At 36.7% G+C, this 27,994-nt stretch overlaps 1 long non-coding RNA gene across 5 annotated transcripts in view; it reads left to right on the plus strand.

Moving 5' to 3' along the window:
* The window catches only part of LOC147832722 (uncharacterized), a 574,579-nt gene that overhangs the window by 436,088 nt on the left and 110,497 nt on the right, over nucleotides 1-27,994 (plus strand). For 3 of the 5 annotated variants that reach the window (XR_015514616.1, XR_015514619.1, XR_015514618.1), the window contains 2 exons: nucleotides 19,849-19,909; nucleotides 20,007-20,147. This is a non-coding gene — a long non-coding RNA (uncharacterized LOC147832722). Of the gene's footprint in view, nucleotides 1-19,646; nucleotides 19,752-19,848; nucleotides 19,910-20,006; nucleotides 21,473-27,994 lie in introns of those variants that run through there. The other 2 variants (XR_015514617.1, XR_015514613.1) reach the window with 2 other exon arrangements.

Here is a 27,994-nt window from a genome sequence, read left to right on the forward strand (position 1 = left end):
ACAAGAAATTTGTTTTGGATACAGAAGCTTCTAGTGTAATTAAGGTGACAAAATAAATATGAGAAAAGACGGGGTCTGGATGATGAACTGTATGTACAGATTTCTTATAAATATACAAGTTACAAGGTGCTGTGAACAAATGCGTATGAGAAAGTATTGCACATGTTTATTGCAAAGAAAGGGAATATTTAAATGTTTATGAGGTCGATGACCTGAGGAAGGAAACTTTTCCTGTGTCTGGCTGTTTATGTGCTCGGCGGACTGTAGCCCCGGCTAGACGGTAACTGTTCAAAGAGGAAGTGTGCTTGGTGTGAGGGGTCCAGAGTGATTTTGCAAGCCCTTTTACTCACTCTGGAAGAGTTGTCACAGAGGAATAAACCGGCAACTTATCCAGCATATGTTTTTTTTGCAGCACATGCCCTTCCAGCTGCAGCCCAGTACTGGGAAACACCCATACACATTTACACACACTCATATACTATGGCCAATTTAATTTATTCAATTCACCTGTACCGCATGTCTTTGGACTGTGGTGGAAACCGGATCACTCGGAGGAAAACCACACCAACACAGGGAGAACATGCAAACTCCACACAGAAATGCCAACTGACCCAGCCGGGACTTGAACCAGCAACCTTCTCGCTGTGAGGTGACAGTGCTGAGCCACCTAATATACCATACTGAGACTAAATGCTACGTGACCTGCTTTGGGAGCTATTTATTTTATACTTAATGTTTGTAAGTTTTGAATTGGTTTAGGTTTTTTTATGTGGCCTTGAAAAATCAAGGTACATTTAATTTCACAAATCAAAGTCCCATTAAACAGTCAGAGTTTATTTCACTGAGTATATCTTTTTTTTTTTAGCTTGAGTATTTCTATACAACACATACTATTAGCTTCACATAATCAGAGCCCTTATAAACGTCAATGAAATGTAAAAACACTCAGGTTTCGAATGGCGCTCTACAGGGTTCTGAATGTCTTGTGAATAAGAAAGCATTTTGACTTCTCTTTGCTCTCTTACAAAAGCATATTTCGATTTCAATACACACCGAGATTCCTAAAAAGAAATGCATTCTTTGCGAATATGTGACCCGATCGCAAAACAATCAGCGTTCAGATTTATTTGTCATGATTTTTCCTTCACAGATGCAGTTTTACATGTACCCTCGTCTTAGTTCTTGCTTGTGTAGATATAAATGTGACATCCCAGTGCATGACTTTTGATAAAGCTTGTTTGTTTCGTTCTCTGACGCATCAGCTTGGAATAGATGTGGTGGGGAAACAGAACTGCACTGAAGATGAATGGAAATCCATCACAATTGACTTCACACTGGAGATTGTCTCAACCAAGGACGATCTCATGAGCAGATATGAGTTCAGCCATGGATAAAAGAAATGGTCAAGGAAGTTTAGTGTGTTGGAGGCGATGACGAATGTGAGAGGCAGTAGGGAGAAAAAAAAATCTTAACATGTCTTAAAGGCCACAAGGTATTTTTTGGGGGGAGAGAAAATTGCCTTAACCCTGACAGAGTGGAAAGACAAATAGAAGAGGATATATGGGTGATTTTAACCTTGCCGTACTGTAAGTCTCACCACACACTGTTCAATCTTTATTGCATCATTGTGTGGCGCCCATTTAAAGGCCTCGCTTCAAAAATTGTGTTTTTCACAGAAGTGAGAAGCACAGTGGAATGGAAAAAAGGAAAGTACAGCCGTCCTGCTGTGGTAATCGCTCAGCACATGCATGTCATGCTACATGAGTGTGTGTGTGTGTGTGCTCATGTAAACAAGATAAAGGTGAAGCACATCAGAGTGCACATAATACAGACAGATATCAAAGTAGAGGTCTGCATTACAGCCGCGGGAGCTGCGGGACCTGACCAGATTTCTTGCGACACAGGAATACATTTCTGATTAAAGCGCGGGAGCGGTTGGTAACTGGTGTAATTTTGGACGGGAGTGGGCAGTCTAACAATATCGCTACCGACTCTTGAGCGAGCGAGCACGCGTATGTGTGTGTGAATTTAGCTTGTTTGTTGCTGTCTATGTGTGTGTGTGTTTGTGAATGAGAGAGAGCGTGAGGCTGTGTGTGTGTTTGTGTGTGTGTGTGTGTGTGTGTGTGTGTGTCACTTGCTTGGTGCTATGTATGTGTCTGTTTATACAGACAGCTTGTTATAGGCTGTCTGGACTCTGTATAGCTGGGTGGTTTTCGGTTTTGTTCTCCCCCCGCTCGTTAGCCGGAACGGGTGCGGCGGATAGAAAACAGGGCAGATCGGGCAACGGGATAACAAATGCTGAATATAAGTGGGAGCGGTCAGGTTCGGGCTAAAACCTGGCGGGAGCCCGATTCAAAATTGCAGATCTCTATATCAAAGTTACTTACATGATAAGACTCAGCCATTATGTGTGTGTGTGTGTGTTGTGTTTATAGTTCATCTGATTAGTCCTGAATAGCTTCAGTCGTGTTTGTGCAATCAAGGTTGATCTGGAACTGGTGTGTGAGTGCAGGGAATGATGGGATTTGTAGTTCAGTTCAGCGAAAGATGCGTAGTTGAGTGAATAATACAGAGTGTTTACCTCCAGCCTACAAAGGCAACAATGCTGGTGATTGTTTTATTAGTTCATTTTATCTTGAACTAATTATAAACAATACTTGTACAGCATTTATTAAGCAGTTCAACATTTACTAATGCATTATTAACCTTTACATTCGTGCTTGTTACGGTAATGCACTGTGAGTTAAGATGAACTAAAAACGTACAACTGTATTTTCATTAATTTATTTCAATTACAATTTATTAAAATGTAATAAATGTTTGTAAATGCATTAACTAACATTAACTTATTATAAAGATTTATTATTATGTTAGAATTGTAATGCATATATGTATCAGAATATATAAAACAATAATTAAACCTTTTTTAAAATAACAAAAAACAACATTTTTAATACCAATAAAACTATGTCATTTATTATCCAATACACACGGTTCAATCTTTATTGCATCGTGTGGCGCCCATTTAAAGGCCTTGCTTTGCTCAAAAATGCTATTTGTCACAGAAGTGAGAAACACAGTGGAATGGAAAAAGAAAATTACAGCCGTCATGCTGTGGTAATCGCTCTGCACATGCATGTCATATGCTACCATGAGTGTGTGAGCGCTCATGTAAACAAGATAAAGGGGAAGCACACTAGAACGGACATAACACAGACAGATATCAAAGTTAGAAAAAAAAATAATTTTGTATAATTTCAATCAGAATTTTTATTTAAATTTTTCTGTTTTTTTTTTTTTTTTTTTTTTTATTCAGTCAGACTTTACAAAAAGGTTTCTGTAAAGAGTCCGGTTGACAACAGAGGTGAGGATCTAAATGCAGTTTTATTTCAAGGTCAAGACAGTTATAAACAGGCGAATGGTCAGAACAGGCGGCAAAACAACATAAACAATAAACAAAGCAAATGTCAAAGGCAAGAACAAGGAAACACGTTGTTGTGCTCACTTACAGGAAATAAGGCTTGATACATGTTTTGGCTGTGTTTATAGTTAATCTGAAAAGTCATGTACAGCTTCAGCTGTGTGTGTGTGCAATCACTGGTGATTTGGAACTGGTGTGTGAGTGCAGAGAATGATGGGATTTGTAGTTCAGTTGAGAGAAAATGTGTAGTCGAGTGAAAAAGAGGGAGTGTTTATCAGCAACCTGCAATGGCAACACTGCTATTGATCATACATTTTATTAATGTATTTACTAACATGAACTAATTATGAACAATGCTTGGACAGCATTATTAAGCAGTTCAATGTTTACTAATGCATTATTAACATCCAAATTCATGCTTGTTAAGTTAATGCACTGCGAGTTAAGATGAACTAACAATGAACAACCTTTTATTCAGTTAAAATTGTAATTGAAATAAGTAATAATTAAACATATTTAAAATAATAAAACAATTTAATACCTATAAAATTACATTATACAATATTCTGGTGAGACAATTCCACCAATCAGAGAGCAAACGTATTGTTCAGGAAAGAATCTGTAGCTTTGCCCACTTCTATGAAGACCAAAAAATAAACATACTCATAAATGACTAAATACACATTGCAATAAACTTATGAACAATCTAAATTCAATCAGCAACTTTAAATTAATAATTTTATTTTAATCGCCATTTTTATTTGAATGCACTTGATGCACTCTATTATCAATGGTGGTTCCAATTACCTAGCAATCACGGTAAACACCATATTGCAATTGCGGAGAATAATTATGTAACTAAATGGGTTCAGGGAGTGTAGTTCTTTGAGTCACAAACATATGAAATTTTCTTCAGAAAACATCTACTTTATTAGGTATTTAACCAATACCAGCTGCTTATATTGACAACTTGACAACAGAAATGTTGACAGCTCCAATATTAGCTTTAAAATGCTTTTGTAATAAAAGTTCACATGTCATTTGAACTCAATTTGCAGGCGTTATGCAAGTCATTTGTTGCATCTTAAATTAAGCCCACCAGGAGGAAAATAATGAAATTTCACATCAATACACTTCACAGTATTATTGGCCTGTTTACAGCAAGACTGATGAGATGGTTTGAAGACAGCTGACCCGGACGACCTCATTCTCTTTCACTTCTGTTTTCTTGGTCTGCGTTTGTCTTTCATGAAAGTTCCAGCAAATCAGCAACACATCCGCTGACCTTGTTGCTGAAAAAAAAAAAAAAAAAAAAAAAAACGTCTGTATGTCATTCAAATTGGATAAGAAAATACTAAATCAAGAGTTATTTATTTTTAAAATGTTGTAAACTCTTTAAGTAATGACTTTCTACCAAAACAATAAAGGCTGCAGGCGTTCTTCTCTAAAGTTTTCACTTTTACTTCACTCAATGCTTTTTATTGAACTGCCATTTGGATGTTTTTTGAAGATATATGAAGTTAGTCCTAGGAGACTAATTACCATAATGTTGACATGAGCAGTTTTGAGGAAAGTTACTTTTAAAAGTAATGCATTACAATATTGAGCTACTTCCCAAAAAAGCAACTAGTTGGTAAGTAATGTGTTATGTTACTTTTGAGTTACTTTTGGATTACTTTTTATTACCTGGCTGAGGCTTGATCTCTTTCAGAACATTTTTTTTCTTTCTTTTTTTTTTTTAAATAGAGGAGCTCTGCAATTAACAACATACTTTATGACCTACACCTCCTACACCTGCTGTACATTTACCAAAAAAAAAAAAAGTATATTAGGATAATATCTAAGAATTTCCTGACCCCAGAGCTATACATGCCAGATACACCAACACAATCTCACGGCAATTCGTAACTTTTTCATTTAGTGGCTAATTCGTATGAATTTGTACGATCTAATTTGTACAATTTAGTACGATTTGCTTATCCCCCAATGACGGTTGGGGTTAGGGGTGGGGTTAGGTGCCACGCCTCCTTTTTAAAATCGTACCGTTTCGTACGACTGAACTCGTACGAATTTGTACGAATTAGCCACTAAACTGGCAAAACGTAAAAAACTTACGTTTTCTCGTGAGATCAGGCTGGATACACAGGTTATTGAAAGTTTAAAGCCATTTGTTTGCTACTTTTGTACAATTTGTCTCGAGTAAAATCACTGTCCATTGAGACAATCGCCTTTAACACTGAAGGGCTTTATTTTGCGAAAACTGGATGTACTTTAACCCTCTTATTAAAAGTCTACTTGCCACAAAATATAATAATTAGACATAAAACATAATTCTGAGCTGTAATAGTTTATACACTTTTTAATTAAACATAAAGCTGATGGAAATGATAGCAGCTGATGGAGTATACACTAACCTACAAAGTATTTAGTCACATGATGCCGCCAAACAGTCAAAACGCAAAGCTGACAGAAACAAAAACAGCTGATGGAGTATACACTAGCCTGCGCATTGTTAGACACAAGATGGCACCAAAAAGTCTGAAACACAAAGCTGACAGAAACAAAAACATCTGATGGTGTATACACTAACCTGTGCGTTATTCAGACACGAGATGGCACTAAACAGTCTGAAACACAAAGCTGACAGAAACTAAAACAGCTGATGGAGTATACACTAACCTGTGCATTATTCAGAACCAAGATTGCACCAGTCTGAAACACAAAGTTGACAGAAACTAAGACATCTGATGGAGTATACACTAACCTGTGCATTATTTAGACACAGGAAGGTGCCAAACAGTCAAAGCGCAAAGCTGACTGAAACTAAAACAGCTGATGGAGTATACACTAACCTGCGCATTATTCAGCGACAAGATAGAACAATCAAAACGCAAAGCTAACAAAGACTAAAATAGCTGGAGTATATTCGTCAAATAGTCAACATGACAAATGAAAGCAGCTGATGGAGTATATACCAACCTGGGCATTATTCAGTCACAAAATGGCAAAACAGTCAAGTTACTAATGGTCAAGGACTAACTAAACTTGGAAAGTCATGACTAACCAATCAGAGTTGAGTAATCTAGACTGCTGTATAATAATAAAAAAAAAGAAATGTATGTTCATACATTTCAGATCATACATTTGATGTTCAAAACAAGAACCGCCTGACCCGAAGTGGAAGTATAACTTCAGCGAAGTATATTAAGACTACAGATTATAAACATCCAAATAATTGTAGGTATAGTTTGAATGAAGCTCTTTCTTTGCAAACATATTTATATTTTAAAAATGAATTGCTCTTTCATCATGAAAATAGCAGAATAGCTAGCAATTCCTAGCAAAAAATAAGTTATTTAGCTAAAATTCAGTCTACAGGCTTTCAGAGATGATGAAGATGATTTTTGTATTTTACAGGCTTTTTACAGTGAAAATGACCAATACATTAATATTCTTACATACAGCCCCTTAATTTATACATTTCTTTGCTTGCCTCAATGTTATAAATAAATAATCTAGGTAAACTCACGTTGTCTTTTGTTTATTAATAAACCGTTCGTTGCATTAATCTGGTTAATATAGTGCTAATGTAGTGACATTACAGGTGGAGGAATCCTAAAAGAAAGTGGGAAAGGTGTGGGAGGACTCTAAAAATTCACACGTTTATAAATGAGTCAGCAGAAGCAAAAGCACAGAATTATGCAACGGGATGCTACTATGACTCTGAAAATGAATATAAGGCTGAACTGTCTTTTTTCAATGTTCAGACACACTCTTCAAGTTAAGCTTAATATGCAGAGTTCACTATAAATAAATCATTTCCAGTGTGCTGTATGATGATCATTAAAACTGTGGCACTTTCAAAATATTGCTCAAAGAAATTGATTTAAAGAGGTTCTGGCTTATATTTATTATGTTTTTCCTAAAATGACCAAACAAAAGCACAAACAATTGTACAAACAAATTATTTAAAATGCATTTTTGTAAGCCAACCACTGAGTTTGTCTACAGTATACTGTAGATAAATTCTATAGCAGAGTGTTTATATATTTATTGAGAACATATACTAAAACTATCATCTAATAAAATTAGCATAGGCCTATTCTGAAAATGTACGCCTATATACATTTCTGGAGATTTCAAGTTATGCTGCCAAAAGTAAATATGGCTGCATTTCATCTTTAAAATGAACACTCCTGGGCGGTATGACGCCATTCCAGTTACCAGTTTGAGAAGTGGCTCGCAGCATACATAGGCAGACTTGTGATGCAGAGAGGAGTTGACCTTGATGACGGGGTTTGATCTCCTGAGATGTATTTGGCGATCTCCAAAAAGTATATAAGGGTAAGTTTTCAAAAGTTTCAGAGTTGTATATAATAGTTACTAGATCATTTCTATTTTTTAAAAAACTTTGATTTAAACAACCATGTTTTAATTGTTGTTGTTGACTCTTATTTTGTTGGACTGGGTTTATTTGATAAGAGAAACTGTAAAAAAAAAAAAAAAAAAAAAAGCTTAAAATTAAAAAAAGTAACAATAATAAATTTATACAATGTAAAAAATATTTAATTGTTTTATATTTGAATATATGTTAAAATGTCATGTTTTAATGGAACACAAAGCTGTATTTTCAGCACCTTTTCTTCATTCTCCATTATCAAAAAATGAGCCTTTAGAAATCAATGAAAACATTTTTAGTATTTCAATATTCAAAACAGTTGTGCTGATTTATATTTTGTGCTGTTAAACCTGATTAAAATTAAGTAACAACTACTTGACAAAATACCCCTTTGTAATGACCAAAAAGGGATAAATAAATAAATAAATAAATAAACTATTAGCAACACTTTAGTTTAAGTAAAGAATCTTACCATTTTAGAATCTGTTATCCATACCTGCTAACACTCCTGTTTTTCAGACCCATCTCCTGTTTTGTTATTTCTCCCGAAAACCTCCCATAATTTCACCTCGGCCCTGGTCTTCTGGTTTTTAGTACAGTTTGTAACACTCCCGGGTCACCAACTTTGGTATAGTATCCGATCACATCGGCCGGCTGAAACCAGGGGCCTCATGTATCAATGATTGGATTTACCAACGATGAAATTAACGTAAGAATTTACAGTAGGTTGGTCTGCGCCAACTTCATGTCTGGTGTACGTGTATTTCTTGTGCATGTTTGTTTTTTCCATTGGCGACTCAAGGCAATTATGTTAAATTGCACACTACAAAGTATCACACCAACACATGTGAAAAATATTGCTATTAATTTATAATTGATAAAATGTTTATTTTTATTTTTTTTGACCAATTATGTGATTTTAGAATGTATAAAAGCATTTGCAAATATATACAACCGTTAGTCTATGGCAATGGCAGTGGTGGCCTTATTAGAGGAAAATTGTCAATGGTCGAACCTGAAGGGTCCAAGGTGGATGGGTGGTTCATTGATGAGCTATGGATTTTTTGTTATTTTTCTTTTCTTTTATGGAGCGTAATTGTTTAACTGCAAATCAGGAGCCCACGGTTATCCATTAAAGACGTGCCGGTTAACCTCCCTCAACAACCCACAAACTGACCAAGAGTGCAGATACGTTGATGCCCATTCTCGCACTCGGTCAGTTGTAGAGCGAGCGATTGGGTAGCTAAAATGCCGGTGGCGCTGCCTTGAGAGCGGATGGGTGCTGCCATACCACCCTATCAAAGTGTTCCTCCAATACATCGGTGTCTCCAACAGAAACGCATACTACTCCAGACAGTAAAGTGTCGCCTACAATTGAGGCAACTCTCTCCTCAAAGAGTGCTAGTTCAGCATCCCCTGTTTCCCTGCCTGTTCGCTCCACACTTTGCCGGTGCGCCACTGCTCTCCTCTTAGCCTACAACTTTACATCAGACCATTTCTTTTTTAATTCACTCACAGTGCGGTGTTCAGACCCCACTGCGTTAACCCCGTCAGCGAAACTCTCCCACTATATTTGTTTTCTTTTGTTGTTAGTTCCGTAGGACAAACTTGCAAATAACATTGTTCTTCTCTGGTCTACCTCTGATAGGAGCACCTCCAAATCCTATTCTGTGAAGTTTCTCTTCTTTCTTGCTTTTGCAATTGCTTTTTCATTTGGTTTTGGCTCAGTTTCACGTTAATTCGGATGTACAAAGACAATATCCGTAGGGTTCCATTCCATTTACATTTACAGCTTTGTCCGTACACAATGTTTTAGTATGAATCCAACACAAGTCTTTGTACATGAGGCCCCAGGTCCATAGTACATTTACTAACACCATGGTACAGTTGAAATAAGCACAAATGTCAGGGCATGTCAAAACATCCTAGGGTCCCAAAATCACCTCAGACCCCTGAGGGTTAACCCTATCTTAACCCTAACCCTAATTACTTATAAAGTACTGTTATCTATATTATCCATGATCTTATTCTGCATATCCTATCATACACAATACCAAAACCCAACTACTACCTTATTACCTATTAATAAGCAGTTAATTATTAGTTTTTTGCACTAAAAGTTATGCTAATGGTTTGTTAATATCAAGAATTGTAGTTTAAAATAAACTCTCTGAACCTCTAAAACACGAACATTTTGTAACACTTTTTTATAAGTCTCTTTTGATCAGTTTATACATCCTTTCCAAATAACAGTGTCACTTTCATTAAAAAAATCAGTCCAGCTCCAACTTGAACTCCTATGCAGTTGTATTGGATTAGATTCAATGCACACACACAAACACACACACACCACTATTACCAAAGCCGCTGGTTAGGCTGAGTGATGTCAGAGAGACAGACAGGTCAATTATGAAGACGTGACAGCCGCCAGCACACTCACAATGGGCCGAGAGCCACGCGTATTCAAGGACGAATCTCCGTCTACATCAGCACACTCCAGCTGTCTGTGTGATTACCAGAGCCAACTAATACCTGTCACCTGTGATAACCTCTGATTCACGCCCTAATAGAGGAGCGCTCGATGAAGCAAACACCAAGTGCTTCTGGCTATCCGTTTAGCATTGCTTGTTTGAAGAATTTGGTGTGAGGTGTGAAATTATTTTGCCAACTGAGGAACATAATGTTTCTTTTTTTTATGGATCAGCATAACATTGGTTTCATTTAAGTGTGAACTCAAATGATATGAAATTGAAGCAGGCGAGCTACAGCAGCAGAAAAAAAAACACTTCCAAATTACAGGGCTGCTCGTTGGTTAAGTGGTTAGCAATGTTGCCTCACCGCAAAAAGGTCACTGGTTTGAGTCCTGGCTGGGTCAGTTGGCATTTCTGTGTGGAGTTTGCATGTTTTCCCACGACTTGGCGTGGGTTTCTTCCGCGGGCTATGGTTTCTCTTGTAATGCAAAGACATGCATTATAGGTGAACTGGTTAGGCTAAATTGTCTGTAGTGTATGAGTGTGGATGTAAATCGGTGTGTATGGGTGTTTCCTGATACTGAGTTGTGACTGGAACAGTTGGTGGAATAATACTGGAATAGTTGATGGTTCATTCCGCTCTGGCGACCTTTGAAATGAAGACTAAACCGAAGAAAAATGACTGAATGAACTTCCAAATTACACTTAATTTAAAAAAAATAAAAGAAAACATTTGTCAATTATTAATGTTTTTCACCATTAAGCATTATGAATTAAAGGAATTCATATAGAATTTTTTATCTACAAAAAAAATTATAATGTTTGTAAATCTATTCCTTTATCATTGCTTATTTGAGGAATCAATTTGAGGTGTGACGTTATTTTGCCAGCTGGGGAACATGTTTATTTTATTATTTTTTTTTTTTATTTAGGGTTTTGTTTAAGCATGAACTCAAATCATATGAACTTGAAGCAGGTAAGCTACAGCAGCGAAGAAAAAACGCTTCCAATTTACACTAGGCAACGTTTGCTAATTGTTACAGTTAACCATTAAGTGTTACTTATGAGCTATAATATGAATTAGGGAAATTCTAGATATTAGAATTAGGGAATTTACTAGATATTTTTCAAGACACTTCTATACAGCTTAAAGTGACATTTAAAGGCTGAACTAGGTTAATTAAGTTAACTAGGCAGGTTAGGGGAATTAGGCAAGTTATTGTATAACAGTGGTTTGTTCTGTAGATTATCGAGAAAAAATATAGCTTAAAGGGGCTAATAATTTTGTCCCTAAAATGATTAATAAAAAAGTCAAAACTGCTTTTATTCTAGCTGAAATAAAACAAATAAGACTTTCTCCAGAAGAAAAAAATATTATCAGACATACTGTGAAAATTTCCTTTCTCTGTTAAACATCATTTGGAAAATATTTAAGAAAGAAGAAAAAAAAATTGAAGGGTGCTAATAATTCTGACTTCAACTGTGTGTATATATATATATATATATATATATATTTTTTTTTTTTTCCTGTAAAAGAAAAATATTGGCATTTGAAAGTCTATTCATTTAGCATTGCTTGTATGAGGAATTTGCTGTGAGGTGCGAAGTTATTTTGCCAACTGTGGAACATAATGTTTCTTTTTTTTATAGATCTGGAAAACTAGGCATTTGTTTATACGTGAACTCCAATGATATAAACTTGAAGCAGGTGAGCTACAGCAGCAGAAAAAAACACTTCCAGGTTACACTTGGAAGAATATTAAAAGACGTCTGCTGTGTTTACCGTCTACTGTGTTTACCATTCAGTATTCTTTTAAAGTGAACTGTATTATGAAATGTTATGAATTAAAGGAATTAATAAATTATTTTAATCTGGAAAAAAAAAGATTGATGTTTGTAAATCTATTCCTTTATCTTTGCTTATTTGAGGAATCTGGTGTGAGCCAACTGGGAAACATGTTTCTTTTTTATATAGATCGGGAAAGCTAGGGTTTTGTTTAAGCGTGAACTCACATCGTATGAACTTGAAACAGGTGAGGTACAGCAGCAAAAACTAAACAAAACAAACAAAAAAAAAACACTTCCAAATTAAACTAGACAATGTCTGTTAATTATCATTGTGTTTACCACTAAGTTACAGAAGTTATATTATGTTCCCCAGAGGGCGTCACGATGGTGCAGTGGGTTACTTGATCGCCTCACAGCAAGAAGGTCACTGGTTCGAGCCAGGGCTGGAGTTTGCATGTTTTCCCCATGAAGTTTGCATGTTCTCCCCATGTTGGCGTGGGTTTCCTCGGGGTGGATGTATCGACGTCGATGTGATCAAACAAAAGTTTAGAACCGTACTCGATTTCGTTTATTCGACTCTGAGTCAAATATTTCGCTAAAGAATCAATAGTTTTAAACATGCTGCACTTTTAGATTTAAACTTCAGCTGGATGTCTGGGATGCTTAGTGCTGTGTGTTTCACACCACATGGAAGCTCATTTTCAAAAACCCATAATATGGGCTCTTTAAGAAGTGTTTTAAAAGTCTACCTTATAATAAAGTGTGACCCTCTATTTTATACTAATTCCCAATTCCCAATTTATGCATTCATTTATGAATTTTTTTCCAAGGCCTAAAAAGAGCTTCCATAAAGTAAGTAGGCTATACATTTGTTATTATGACATTTATTTTAAAGCACATCAGGAGGTTTGCTTGTGAGGGAATACTGCTTTAAAAAAAATATATATATATATATATATATATATATATATATATATATATATATATATATATATATATATATATATATATATATATAAATAAATGAATTAATTAACAAGCAGGAGCTTTTTGAGTTGTAAAGCCTTGCTGGTGAAGCCTGTGGGACGCAAAACACCAACAACACAACACATGCCATCGCATACAGTGAGCGTGATGAAAGACGACTGATGAAAAATCCCAGCAACACCTAACTTCAACATGTCTGCACAAATCACACGTCACCAAAAATCACAGACATATCGTACAAATACATCAGACGAATGTCCCTTCCATTAAGCGCAATGTCAATCTGCAGCGCTAAGTGCTCTTCTGGGTTACTCAGAGGAGAAGGCCAGCAGTTGGAAGTGACACATCGGGGTTCCCTCAACAATATAAATGACTCTTTTTAACACACACACACACACACACACACACACACACACATGCTGTCTTTAGCTGCGCTCCACCAACACCGAGAGACTAATGACTCAACATCACCTGTGGCTGAAAGATGCATTTTGCTTAAAGCTATAAAGCCAGGCTCTGTTTAACTCCGCTGGATCTATAAACAATGCATGCAAACTTACTTTACTAAAGGTGGGCTAAATGCATTAACCTATGAGTGGCTTATTTATGTAGAGTTCTCTGATTTACATGGAGTTATCCAGTCATAAATATATAGTTTATGGTCAGTGTTGGGGAGGTTACTTTAGAAATGTAATAGATTACAGATTACAAGTTTAAAATGTAATAAGTAGTGTACCTTTTCGATTACTTTACAAAAGTGAATTAATTGATTACATTTAATTATCTTTTGATTACTTTTAAGTTTTTAATGGATGTTTTCAACTGAATCATTTTCAAGCATTACTGAGCAGGTTTGATCTTACAGTAGCTCTGTTTACTGTTAGAATTTCAACACCTTTCATCACTTGAGTTAAGATTATATTAATTTAATTTTAAAGTACAGCCTCTACAAAACCAAACCTTATAACAAAAAAAAAAAAATGTTTACTGTTATTGCAAAATCAATACTTTGCATATTGTGTATATATCAACCCAAGCTCATTCTGGAAATGTAGCCCCGTGGACATTTCTGAAGGCCGCGATTTACGTGGCCGGAGGTACGTAAGCCCGCGTTTAGTTTTTTTCGAGCGAACGCTGCGGCGCGGTGTGGCGCCGCTCCGCCCCTCCTCTTCGCGCTTGCCGGCCGACGGCTCGCCTCCGAGTGGAGGGCTTTCCCGATGCAACCAGTTTGTCCGCTTAGCTCACAGCGTTGCGTCGGCGAAGCGGAGGCCCCGGAGGAGCAGGAGGAGCTGGCCGCGGGGACGACGACCGGGATCGAGTCTGGGGAACAGCGGTTCCAGAAACCAGGTAAGACGAAAAACAGAATCCGAAAAATAAGGGCGAGAACGGGATTCGAAAACCCGGTCGAAATCGAAGACGAGGGCTTTTGCCTTTTTTTTTCTTTTCTGGACGGCTTTTGCAAACTGTCGCTCGAGTTTAGGGAAGAAGGAGGAGGAAGAGGAGGGCGGCCGCGTCAGCCGATCCGGCAGCTTTTCGCGCGAGAACGGCGCCACCTCCTGAAGCATGGTGGTGGCAGCATCAGGCTGTGGGGATGATTTTCAGCAGCAGGAACTAGAAAACTAGTCAGGATAGAGGGAAAGATGAATGCAGCAATGTACAGAGACATCCTGCATGAAAACGTTTGACAGAGAGCTCTTGACCTCAAACAGGGGCGTCGGTTCATCTTCCAGCAGGACAATGACACAAAGCACACCGTAAAAATATCAGTGGAGTGGCTTCACAATAACTCTGTGAATTTCCTTGAGTGGCCTAAATCCAGACCTAAATCCAATTGAATATCTCTGGGGTGATCTCAAAATGGCTGTACACCATCAGAAATTCCCAAAGACAAGTGTGCCAAGCTTGTGGCATCATATTCAAAAAGACTTGAGGCTGTAATTGCTGCCAAGGGTGCATCAACAAAGTGCTGAGCAAAGGCTGTGAATACTGATGAACATGTGATTTTTCAGCTTTTTGATTTTTAATAAATTTGCAACAATTAACATTTTTACATTGTCATTATGGGGTATTGTGAGTAGAATTTTGAGGAAATAAATTAATTTAATCCATATTGGAATAAAGCTGTAAAAAAAAAAAAAAAAAAAAAAAGTAGAAGAACTAAAGTGCTATGAATACTTTTTGGATGCCCTGTATGTTAATCCTGGAACAACATTCCAATCCACCAATCATGTTATGTTTAGGCTTATGGTTTGGTTTATGCACTTCTACATGTTTGTAGCATATCCCCCTCTGATGTTGGTTTTCAGTTATGGTTGGGTTTAGGGGTAGGGAATAGGTATGGATTACATTTCTGAACAAAAAATATGTTTCAGGATCAACATAGATGTTAATCGAGGATCGCATCCTACTTGGCAAAATCATGACGTGTGTTGGTAACTTCGAAGTATGGCAATAAATTTAATGTAAAATGGTATTTAAACTCATATTGGTTGCATTTAGTACTGAGTTAAGCCCACAATCAGTACCTGAGGCTATCATTGTCATAGTAGTATACGCTGTTGTTATGCTGCGGTGTCTATAAATAAAAAAAGCATTTCTAAAATAAAGACAAAAATCTCTTTTAACATGGTAAATAAACCTTTATCTCATGTTGTGGTGGCACACACGATGTTAGTGTGTGTTTTGAGGCGTTGTTTTCTCCAGTTGTATGATGTAAACACACACTATCTCTTACAGCAGCCTTCGCTGACAGAAACACGGGGCCACTAGTCAGAAGAGCAGCTCAATCCCAGGAGCCACCAGAACAGGACTGATTGATAAAATAGACCCTGTAGTTCCACAGTGAGGCCGCCAGCTGCTGATCGCTTTAGGCCTGGCCTGAGGCATAAGAAAAACACACACGCACATACTACATATGCATCTAAATTACATATATGCATCTCATGTAATTTACAAGAGGAAGCAACTATTTACAAGGCCAGAGGACACATACAGATGACTCAATGTGATGCAAACATTTCCAGCTGCAAGATGCATAAAGTTACTTTCTCTATGTACTGTAAATTATTAAATAAATTTCATAAATTATTATTTAAAAACATTATTAAACATATACATTAAATTAAATAAATTATAATAATAGTATATAAATTAATTAAAAACATAAATTTAAAAATATTAAAAAATATTAAATAAAATTATAAAAATATTAAAACATAAATTAAAATATAACAAATTACATTAAATTAAGTTATGTAAATTAAAGTTTAATATATATAAAAATTAAAATTATTAAACAAAATTATGTAAATTATAAATCAAAATCAAGGAAAATTATTTTAAGAAATATGCAAATGAGTAATTAAAAACATAAATTAAAAATTAATTACAATTAAATTATAAAATTAAATTGCATAAATTATTAATTAAAAACAAATTTAAAATATTAGAAATCAAATGATTAAATATTCATTCATTTTCACTTCGGCTTAGTCTGTTTTCTAATAAAATTATTTAATAAAATTGTAAAAATTATTGATTAAAAACATACATTGAAAATAAAAAAATTATAATTATTAAAAATTATATTTATATACACACACATATATATATATATATATATATATATATATATATATATATATATATATATATATATATATATATATATATTAATCAATTAAAAAAATAAAAAAACTATTTAATAGAATAGAAATGTTGCCTTACTGAAATAAAATACTCATTTAAACTAAGCCTAAAACAAAATTTACTTGCATGCATAACTGACATATAATCTCATACTGACGTCACAGTTCATTTGTTTCACTATGAATTGAAGTTAAAAGTGTCTGGATGGCAGAGAGTTGCTGTGCTCTCCTGACCTCGTCTCTGCGGGTCTCCACACCTATTTGTCTTGTATTTTTCAGTGTGGTGCTGAGCAGAGGATTGGAGGGTCTCACGACTTTTTGAATAATGGTCAGTAAAACCCCCCGAGGTGTGCATTATTCAAGTGCTTGTGTTATTAAACAACAACCTTTCATGAAACCTCAATGCTCCAAAAAACGCTCTCATTTGTCTGTTTTAAAAAAGAAGGCTGCCCGAGAGTATTTTTATTTGAGTAGTCACTTAATAAATAATTGTTGAGTTTTATGCTGTTATGATCCTCTATGGGACCCAGCGGAGCAGCTTCATATCGCAGTGTAAAATCACAAATCCATCTCTGTGTGTCATCCTCCAGCGAGAGTTTAGCTAGAAAAGCAGGATCCATATTATTTGAGCATACACTTAAGCAGGTCACACACCAGAAGCGCCGCTCGGCGGCGCGCCGCGCAGTGCCATGCAGCGGCATGCATTTTAGAACTCTAAACATAGGTTTCTATCAGGATACACACACCGGCGCCGCAAGTCGGCAACTGTCGGCGGCGCCCGTCCACGGCTCAGGACGCAGTTCATTTTTCAGCCGCGCCCCAGAGCACCATCTGATTAGTTTCATGCTAAATATCATTCGAATGTGCGCGTCTGGTGTGTGATACTTTAAACTGGCATGTGCGCGCCGTGTCGCGGCGCCGAGCGGCGCTTCTGGTGTGCGACCTGCTTTAGGGCTCTATTTTTACAATCTAGGCGTAAAGTCTAAAGTGCATGGCATAAATCATTAAGGGCATGTCCGAAACCACTTTTGCTATGTTGAGGATGTAAAAATATGCTCTGCGTCCATGTGCATGGTCTAACAGGGTTGTGCTTATTCTCTTATTGAGTTATAGGCAGGCCCATACAGAATCTGCGGGCGCAGAAATTAGCAGATTTTCGCACATTTTAGCCCATCATTGAGTCTGTTTATTTAAGTGTTTATATTTATTCAGTTTTTAAATGAATTCAGTCATATTACTGACTAATATGAAGATGTTCATCCACTGTAAAAAAAATTGTTACTTAGGGCCCTATCATACACCCGGCGCAAGGCGGGATGCAAATGTTGTTTGCTAGTTTGACGCAAATGTAGCTTTGACGTGTTGCACCACTCTGTTTTTATAGCAAATGCATTTGTGCTCATATTTGCTCCTCTAGGCGTTCTGGTCTAAAAATGGAGGTATGTTAAGGCACATTGCTGGTGCGTTGCTATTTTGAGGATTTAAAATAGACTGCTCAATAGAACAGCTAAGAAGAGGTCTAAAATCCAGCGCAGAGCGCATCAGTTGTGCGCATTGCTTAAATATTACTTAATACACACTGGATGTACAGCAATACGCAAATATATTTACAGATGAAAAAAGAATTAAAGGATTAAAATATTACAAAGTTATTATTTTCTACATAAATATAAAAATTACTGCCTTCATGCCTTCTTCATCTCTGGGGGCTTTTTCAGTTTATTTATGACAATTTGCTTTTGTATAATGTTACTATTATTAGTAGTATTAATTATTATATCCATAGTTATATTTGTTCTTTTAAAAACAAGCTTAGACTTGTCCTAATTCAGGGGGGCTAATAATTCTGACTTCAACTGTATATACAGCGGGGCTAATATTCTGACTTCAACTGTACGTCATGGCATTTGCTGGAGCATTTTCTGACACTTATTGAAGGTTAAAGAAATAATAGACTCGAGACTGCAGTTCCAGCACTTTTCGAACACAATAAAACTAGTAAAAGTGTCAAAGCATCTTACTGAAGTCGGAGAGTTTGGGAACATTAAGAAGGGAAATATTGTGCATATAAGAGTCGTTCTGAGCAAATTAGCTTTCAAATCTTGGAAAGCAGTCGGCATTATTGCTTTTGAACATTTTCGTCTTTTTGTTTCTGAATGGTTTCTTTTAATAATCACAATCGGAGCTAACACACGGTTCATTCAGTGAAGAAAAAAAAAGCATGTCCTTAAATAAACCCTATTATGCTCTTTAGGCTGTCAGCTTACTTCAGTGAGAAATGCTGCTTGTTGGGAATGAAAGTTACAAAGCGCAAAGTAACTTTTTTTTTTTAACTCCAACTGAAGTTCTTCTTTATGTAAGTAATAATATCTCTGATTAAATGCCTCCATTACAGTGTTGAGTTTTCTTCTCTGGGAAAGTACTAATACAGGCTCTTTGTGAAAACGTATCCCCGTCTAGATTTTTGGAGAGTGTGAATTATGTTTTGTCTTTAAAATGAATTCTACGAGGTGGTATGACTCCGCCAATGACTTCTGTTACTTTTCGCTCTACCAGCTAACAGTTTATCTCCATGTGGACAGCTTTTCTGCTATTACCAGTTTGCCCAGTGGCTCACCATGTACGTCAGAGGACTTAAGACAGGGAGGAGTTGACCACAGCGATGGGGTTCAAGTCCAGGAAAGAACGCTTCTAGAAAGCGGGTAAAACAAAAACAAAAGGCAAAAAAAAGTATTAAATAAACAAGCAAATAACAGGGTGAGAAAGTGGTAAAATCTGAAACGTGGTAAAAATCAGGCTTTTTTTTTAGATAATGCAAAACATCTTTGCGAGGGAACGCAAAACTTTGCGAGGGACAGCAAAAACTTAGAAATATATATTTTCCTCCCACCCATTTTTTTCTTTCACCCATTTTTTTTTTTTTTTTCACCCAGATAATTTTTTCTCCTCCACTACGTTCCTTCCGGGGTTCCGTAGAACTCTGATGTGGTTGTGTGGTGAAGCCAAAGATATATTTCCACTTGTGGACAATTAAGAAAGTAAAGTAAAATGTAGAAATTCAAGTAGAAAGACGCATTCATAGCCACATATTGTAAGCATAAAGTGACAAAATCTCCTCTTCTTATCCACATGCAGGATCAAAATACATCTGCACGGTGTTGCAAAGTCCAAAACAAGGTGAATGTATTCCTGAAGGGTAAGCTCTAATATATTTGATTTAACGCTGGTGGTTTTACTGTGTTGGACAGATTCAATTCTCTCATAATAACACCTCCATCACTGTGTTCTTTCAGAGCGCCTGCATGCGTTTTCGTGATGATGTTGAGAAATGAAAGGGGAAGAAACCCTCGCTCTGAGCTTCCCTGAGGTCTGCTGTGTTTCTGCTCATGTTCAGAGGGAAAAAAGCGGCCTGCTTCCACAAGGGAGGAGAGCAGGTAAACTGGCAAAACCTCTATCAGTTATTATTTACGCACTGACAGATTTCAAAGCAGCAGAGAAACTATCAATCAGTTGTGAAAAGCAAGCTCAAGTAAAAGTATCACTCATTATAAAATGTAGTCAACATGGGCTCATTCTGAAAATGTAGCCCTATATACGTTTCTGGAGATCATGAATTATGTAGCCAGGGGAAGGTATGGCGGCATTTCATCTTTAAAACGAATGCTACAGGACAGTATGATGCCGTTTCTTTTTGTGCTTACCAGCTGACCGCTTACCTCCATCTGGAAGATTTTTCCGCAGTTACTAGTTTGTCCGGTAGTTCGTCACATACGTCAGCTGACTTGTGACATGGAGTGGAGTTGATTGCGATTAAGGGGTTAGAATCCGGCGAAGAACAGTTCCAGAAAGAAGTTTAAACAAAAACAAAAGCCAAAAAATAAAATAAACAAGTAAACAACAGGTTGATAATGTGATAAAATCTGAAAACATGGTAAAAATCAGGCTGCCACGAGGACTCTTTTTTTCTGAATTGCTTTGGAAAACACTGTCAGTTAGGTTTAGGGCAAGCCGTGGGCACTGATCAATCTGTGCTTTTTAAAACACTATTGTTTGGATTTAGGGAAGGAGGAGGTTGGGTCAGTTGATCGGTCAGTCAATCTGTCAGTCAGACAACAGCGACCTCGAGTGGATTTACGCGAGAAGAGCAGGCGTGAATGGCACGAGAAATTTGAGATCTCCAAAAGTATATACAGTGGTGTCTGGTGGATTCGCGAAAACAAAAACGGCAAAAACCATAGCTCTTGGGACATATTTGGTGCTCTCTAGAAATGTATATAGGGGTACATATTTAGTATGAGCCTGGGTTGAATGTAGTGCAATCAGAGTAAAATTATCTGTTTTAAATAATACTCAAAGAAGCCCTTTTAAATAAAAAGAGTACTAAAACAAACATGTTCATGTAAAACTACCATTACTTGCATTAAATGTAGTGCAATCAGAGTGTAAACAACTGTTCTAAATACTACTCAAAGTAGCCCTTTGGATGCAAAGAGTACTGAAAAAAAACATGCCCAAATGAAAGTACTGATTCTCACCATAAAATGTGCAATTCATTCAGGTTATCCCAACAAAAATGGAAGTTATTTAACAAGTTTAAGGGAATTAAACATAAACCATTTAAGTTGTTCCAGAAAATATCTCAAGGATTGTGTGGAAGCTAATTTTGTAGATTGGACAAGTAGCAATTTTTTGAGTAAAAATATCTGTTATAAATAGTAGCCCTTTAAATGGAATGAGTACTGAAATAAACATGCTCAATTAAAAGTACCATTTCTTGCCATTCAATGTAGTGTACAAATCCACAGTTTAGTTCCAACCTCAATTAAACACCTGATCAAACTAGTTATGTCCTTCAGGCTTGTTTGAAACCTACAGTTAAGTGTGTTGAAGCAGGGTTGGAACTAAACTGTGCAGACCTGCGGCCCTCATGAGCTAAACTGTGCAAAGCTGCAGCCCTCTAGGAACTGCAGCATAAGATTAAATTAATTTATACATTGAACCCATTTTGATAACCAAAATGATGACACATTTATTTTTTTTTTTATAAAATAATACAAATTTTAATAATCTGAAAGCTTCAAAAATAAATTTACACTAGATCTTGTATTACTATGCATGCAAATTAGCATTGCCCTAAAATCCAGTGGTCCTCAACCATCGCACGGTACCGGGCCATGGATCAATTGGTACCTGGCTGCACAAAAAACCTTTAATTATTTCCATTTTGTTTATTAACCAGTTGTGAAGGATCTTTTATTTTGAAAAATATTTTATTTTGAAAAAAAATCTGTATTCTTTCATTTACATCTTAGTCACTTGAGCGCCAAGATGTAACCCATAAGCTAACAAAATGAGTTAGAAACAGACATCTTTGCAAAGTTTTCTTTGCAAAGGGGAAAAGGCCCAGTGAAGGACCCTCAAACAACTAAGGAATGGATCCGCAACCCATTTCTCATCAAATTGGGTAAATACAGCATGTCTGAGCAAGAAGAAGATCAGCTTTAGGAGATTCAGCGTCTTTTCCGCGCACAAGTTTGTTATTTCCAAAGGAGGTGTGCAGCTTGTGCGCACATATTCCAGGCTCACTCATTTGAAATCATCTTTAGAAGGCCATGAGCACACCGCAAGTCACGTGACAAGAACCGACCAAACAGCTTCATATTTTGTATGTAATATACACAACATTTTGGTGGCAGAGCAGTGTTGTAGAGTTGCAGCAATGTTATGCCAGCTTGTCATTCTCTCAATCAAGAAAACGCTTGATAGTCACCTAGCAATCCACATATATATCTACATATGACATTATCAGAGTTAATCATACTAAAAGTAGATCATAAATGGATGCTAAATTGTTTTTTTTAGAAAATGGAATAAAAAAAACACTATTAAGATACCTGGAATCTGTATTTTTAGTATAGTTTTATTATAAATAAATATTTATATTTTATATATTATACACTGTAAACAAAAGATTAGTTGCCTTACATTTAAGCTGAATCAAATAAACCATATGAGTCCATTGAACTTATATTGTTAAACTGACTAAAACAGCTTGTGTAACTTTTAAAATTAAGGTAGAACATGATTATATGATAACTAAATTTAATAAGTTACAATGACCTAAAAACATGTGCTGTCATGACTTATTGATTATATAATTTGTTAGTGTAGCATAAATACCATCAAAATGTTGATAACTTTGGGCCCTCTAATGTTTTTCAATGCCACTGAAACCTAAAGGAATATGATCCCTTTGCAACTAATACTCAACTCTGATTGGCTCATTTTTGTTCAATGGGAGGGGCTTACTCATGTCATTTGACTTTAGAAGTTGTTGTAGTTTTGCAGACATAAGCTTTGTTCTGATCATATCTGCAGTGAATTACAGTGTGCTCCTCAGTCGAATCGAGTCCCTGCTGTACATCCTGCCTGATACGATCTTCATTAAGTTTTTAATTGTCCTGTTTCCGCGTCTGGAGGTCAGTGTCTCATACGGGGCCGGTCGCTCAGTCCCACTCCTGCTGCTCCTCCGCAGCTCTTTTCTGCTGGATTTCTTAAGATTTACCCCAAAACAAAGGCAATTAGCATAAGTTTGGCTTCGGGTGAAGATATATTGTTGTGGAAGCTGCGGAGGTTCATCGGGGAGAGGTTAATTGTGTAATCAGAAACTTCATCATCTGATGCTCGACTGGGACGCGGCGAACAGGGGCCGCTGTAATTGGATGCTTACGCATTTGTTTGAGGGAAGAGTGGTGGGATGTTTTATCGGCATTACTTTTCGTTGTAATTGAGCCCGGGAAAGGTTAATGAGTTTCTGCATTGAGGGGGAAAAGCAAACAAAAAAAAAACAAACGGAAGGTTCGGCATCTTGAGAAGGAGAGAAAAAAAAGCATGTTAAGTGTTTATAAGGTTAAGTTTTGTTTGCTGTCTCGAGCTTTTGCAGACAGAGAGATAATTAAAATGAAGCATGTGATATTATGGTGTTCGATCACGCCTGATGCTACAGTCAGCAGATGATACTGCAGCATTTGTTGGAGGAAAAAAAGCTGATTCAGAATAGTATTAATCAGCTGTGTCTATGTTTTTGACTCTTGCAAATCACAGCACACACAGGAAGAACATGCAAACTCCACACAGAAATGCTAACTGGCCCAGCCGGGACTCGATCCAGTTACTTTCTTGCTGTGAGGCTGCAGTGTTAACCACCATGCCACCCAATACTAGGATATATTTGGAATTATTTAGGAAGCATGCTAAGTGAAAAATCTGAAAACATTGCTGATGTCAGTTATTCTCTTTTGAAATCCTGCCTGTCAGAATGTCTATCTTTAGCTGCGTCCCAAATCGATACTTGTGCACTATTTTACGCCATTTTGTAGTATAAACCGTGTAAGTAGTGCGTTCACACTGAAAACTCTAAAACTAATAAGTGCACTTTAATTTCCCGGATGATGCACTCATTCAGTGGGTAGAATCAAGTGTGGAATGTTGGACACTTCCCGCATTCAACGACCGCAGGTCTGTTCATGTAGCGAAAGAGGCGGAGCCATGTTGGACAACTTTATTTATTTTGGATTGAGAAAATGAAATTCTCCCACGCAAGTGATTATAGCGCCTCCCGATAGTGAATGTGGTTATACTCCTGACAGGTATTATTTGATAGTTACTCATTTATTTCACTAATTTAGCAACCGTCAAACGTCATCAGGGAAACGGTTTGAATTTCCGCTTAGTAAAAAATACACTTGTGTGCCATTTGGGACAACACTACATACATGTACTATGCTGTTGAGTGTGTAAGTGCATGAGTGTATAGTGTATAGTGTGCCATTTGAGGCGCAGCTTTAGTCTTGGTCTATAACTAGCCCACTGCCAGTTTACTCAATTATATTTCTGATTCTCGATTTCTGATTCTCCCGTCTCATCTGCCCATACTTCAAACACACTTGTTGAGTCTGTTCGAAACAGTTCCTCACATTTGTTCAAGTTTTTGCCTATCAACGTCACACAGGTCCATAAAGCTTTAGAGACTCTAGATATTAAAAAATCACCAGGAATCGATAAAATTGACCCTAATTTCTTACGTCTGGCAGCAGAGTTAGTTGCAGAACCTATAGCCTCTTTATTTAACTTAAGTCTCACTTCTAATGTGATACCTAAAATGTGGAAATCTGCTATGGTTACGCCATTATTAAAAGGGGGAGATCCTGCAGACCCAAATAATTACCGTCCTATTTCCAGATTGTCGGTTTTAGCAAAGGTCTTTGAGTCATTGATAAATGACCAACTAAAACAATATTTGTCAATTAATAATATACTTCAGGATCACCAGTCAGGATTTAGAACGGGACACAGTACGGTTACTGCAGCTACATTAATCTTAAATGATATCACACGCTCTTTAGACAGTAAACAGTCCTGTGCTGCTTTATTTATTGATTTATCTAAAGCTTTTGATTCTGTAGATCATAAACTAATGTTGCAGAGACTTAGGCTTTTAGGTTTTACTCAATCTGCTCTAAACTGGTTTGAAAACTATTTTTCAGAACGCACTCAATGTGTGACAGTAGGAAATTATAATTCACCATTTCTAAATGTTAACACTGGGGTTCCCCAAGGATCGGTTTTAGCTCCGTTGTTATTTTCTATTTATATTAACGATTTAGGTCACGGAATAGAATCAGCAAAAATACATCTGTATGCCGATGACACAATAATATATACAGCAGCACATTCTTTAAACCAAGCTGTACAACATCTACAGATTGCTTTTCAAATATTGCAGTGTACGTTGCAAAATTTAAAATTGGTCTTAAATTCAAAAAAGACTAAATATATGATTTTTAGCCGTGGCCGCATTAAGTCAACAGATCAGACAATAAAAACTCTGAACGGTGTTCAAATAGAAAGAGTTAGCTTTTATAAATATTTAGGAGTTTGGATTGATGAGAGATTAGCCTTTGATATACATATTGACAAGTTACTGAAAAAGCTTAGGCCAAAGTTAGGTTTTTTATACCGGTCAAGAAATTGTTTTCCTTATAAAGTCCGCAAAAAATTAGTAGAGAGTACATTTCTGTCTATAATGGATTATGGTGATCATCTCTATATGCACGCAACCGCTACCCTATTAAGAAAATTAGATTCTGTTTATCATGCAGCAATACGTTTTGTCACAGGTGCAGATTCACGGACGCATCACTGTATTTTGTATGATTCCTTAGACTGGTTATCTCTATATCAAAGGAGAAAATTACATCTGTACTTATTTATTTTAAAAGCTCTTTTAGGTAAATTACCATCCTATATTTTTAATTTATTAACATTTCACACCAACAATCAAAATACTAGATCTGGTTCATGTATTCGTCTGATAGTTCCAAGGGCATTATCAGAACTTGGCAAACGTGCTTTTTCCGTTCACGCTCCCAGGGCTTGGAACGACCTGCAAAATCAGCTCAATCTTGACACTCTTCCGACTCTGAGTACTTTTAAACATCTTTTATACAACATTTTAAAGGACACCTGCAATTGTTTGTTATGAGCTGATGTTTTTAAGAATGGTGATTTTGTAATTTTGTGGTATTGTTTGTGATTTTTATATGAAACTTTTTGTGTTGCCTGCCATCTTGACCAGGTCTCACTGGAAGAAGAGACAGTACTGTCTCAATGTGATCTCCTGGCTAAATAAAGGAAATGAAATGAAATGAAATAATATTTTAGCATTTAAGGTTTACTTACAGCGTATTTTATTTCAGTCTTGAAGGTAGAGCTGGGCCGATAAAGCAGTATTGATATTTATTGAGCGAACACCATTGTCAATAACGGAAAAAAAAAGTTTGGTATGAAGTTTTGGCATGAAGCGCTATAGCTTTATTAAATGTGGCTGTTCAGCGCACGCCTTTTCCAGGCACGCATAAAACCTTAAAGTTGAAAACATTTTATAATGTCGCATGCGCACTAGGCTTGGGTCGATAGACAATGACATCGCCGATGGCCGATAGGCATAACAGTGCTGAGCCAGCATTACGATCCTCCCTCCGCCCCCTTCGCAAAAGCAACTTGCTCGCAAAACATTCACACTCAAGCCCCTTTTACACTAATACAGCTTAGTTTTAAATGACATTTTAGAACAAAAACGATCCTTGTCAACACTGGCATTTCACCTAGCATTACTAAAAAGATCTCCCTCTATGCTGAAAAACGCACATCATGTGACCACACACACACACACATACACACCCATAGGCACGTGCTGCTGCATATGCAGACATCTGAGCTCCAGGCAGTCAGCAGGTGACTGACCCCAGAGAGCAGTGCACGTCAAACAGTTTATTAAGGATGTACCGCAGGATCGCGTCTCACTATAGTATGTGATATTTATTTAATCTTGTCTTTTGAATCTATCAGGTAACATGTAACAATGTCAGTACACTACTTTAATCTTTTGCTTTCACGCTTGTACAGTAGCGAAAATCTCAGATGCTGTTGGTTTGTTCCTGTTGGTTGTGCAACTTTTTTACCAACCAAGTTTGTCGACGCCATTATAACAACATAGATCACTCCGCCTATTCATGCCAGAGTCCAACGGAAAAAAAAAATATTGAAAGGTGGTAATTTGTGTTTAACTTGTCTTTATTTATTTATGATAGGGTTATGGGTAAAACAAAAACCATGCAGATAAAAACTTGACTTCTAATTGATTTGAAGTGGCAGATTTTTCCAAAAAATCCTCTGTTGAACTGCATCCCAATCATCATGGAGAAGAAAAAATCCTGGTTTGGGGTTACATTCAGTATGGGGGCGTGCAAGAGATCTGCAGAGGGAATGGCAACATCAACAGCCTGAGGTATAAAGGCATTTACGCTGCCCATTACGTTACAAACCAGGAGGGAGGTTCAAAGTTCTTGAAAGCAAAGAAGGTCAAGGTGCTTAAGGATTGGCCAGCCCTGTCTCCAGATATGAATCTTATTGAGCATGTCATGGGTTTTTATTTTATTAACTATATTTCCCTTACACATAATATCGAGTGTACTAAGTTTGGACTGTTATCATACGTAATTTTGTTGGATAAGCTCCAGATTTGGCTTTAGTGCTGACTAGTCTAATGTTTATGCACAAATATAATATTGCAAAGCTTCCTAGAGAAAAAAAAAATAAATGAGAGATTTGTGAGGGGTGTACTCATACAGTATGCTGATGGTGGTTTTGATTATTTTAATGACTAATAAATGAACAAAATAAATACGAAGTTTCCTTTTTTATGAAATTACTGCAATAA

This window comes from Danio rerio, chromosome 18 (assembly GCF_052040795.2).
Source record: "Danio rerio strain M-AB ecotype USA chromosome 18, GRCz13ab, whole genome shotgun sequence".
Lineage (NCBI taxonomy): Eukaryota > Metazoa > Chordata > Actinopteri > Cypriniformes > Danionidae > Danio > Danio rerio.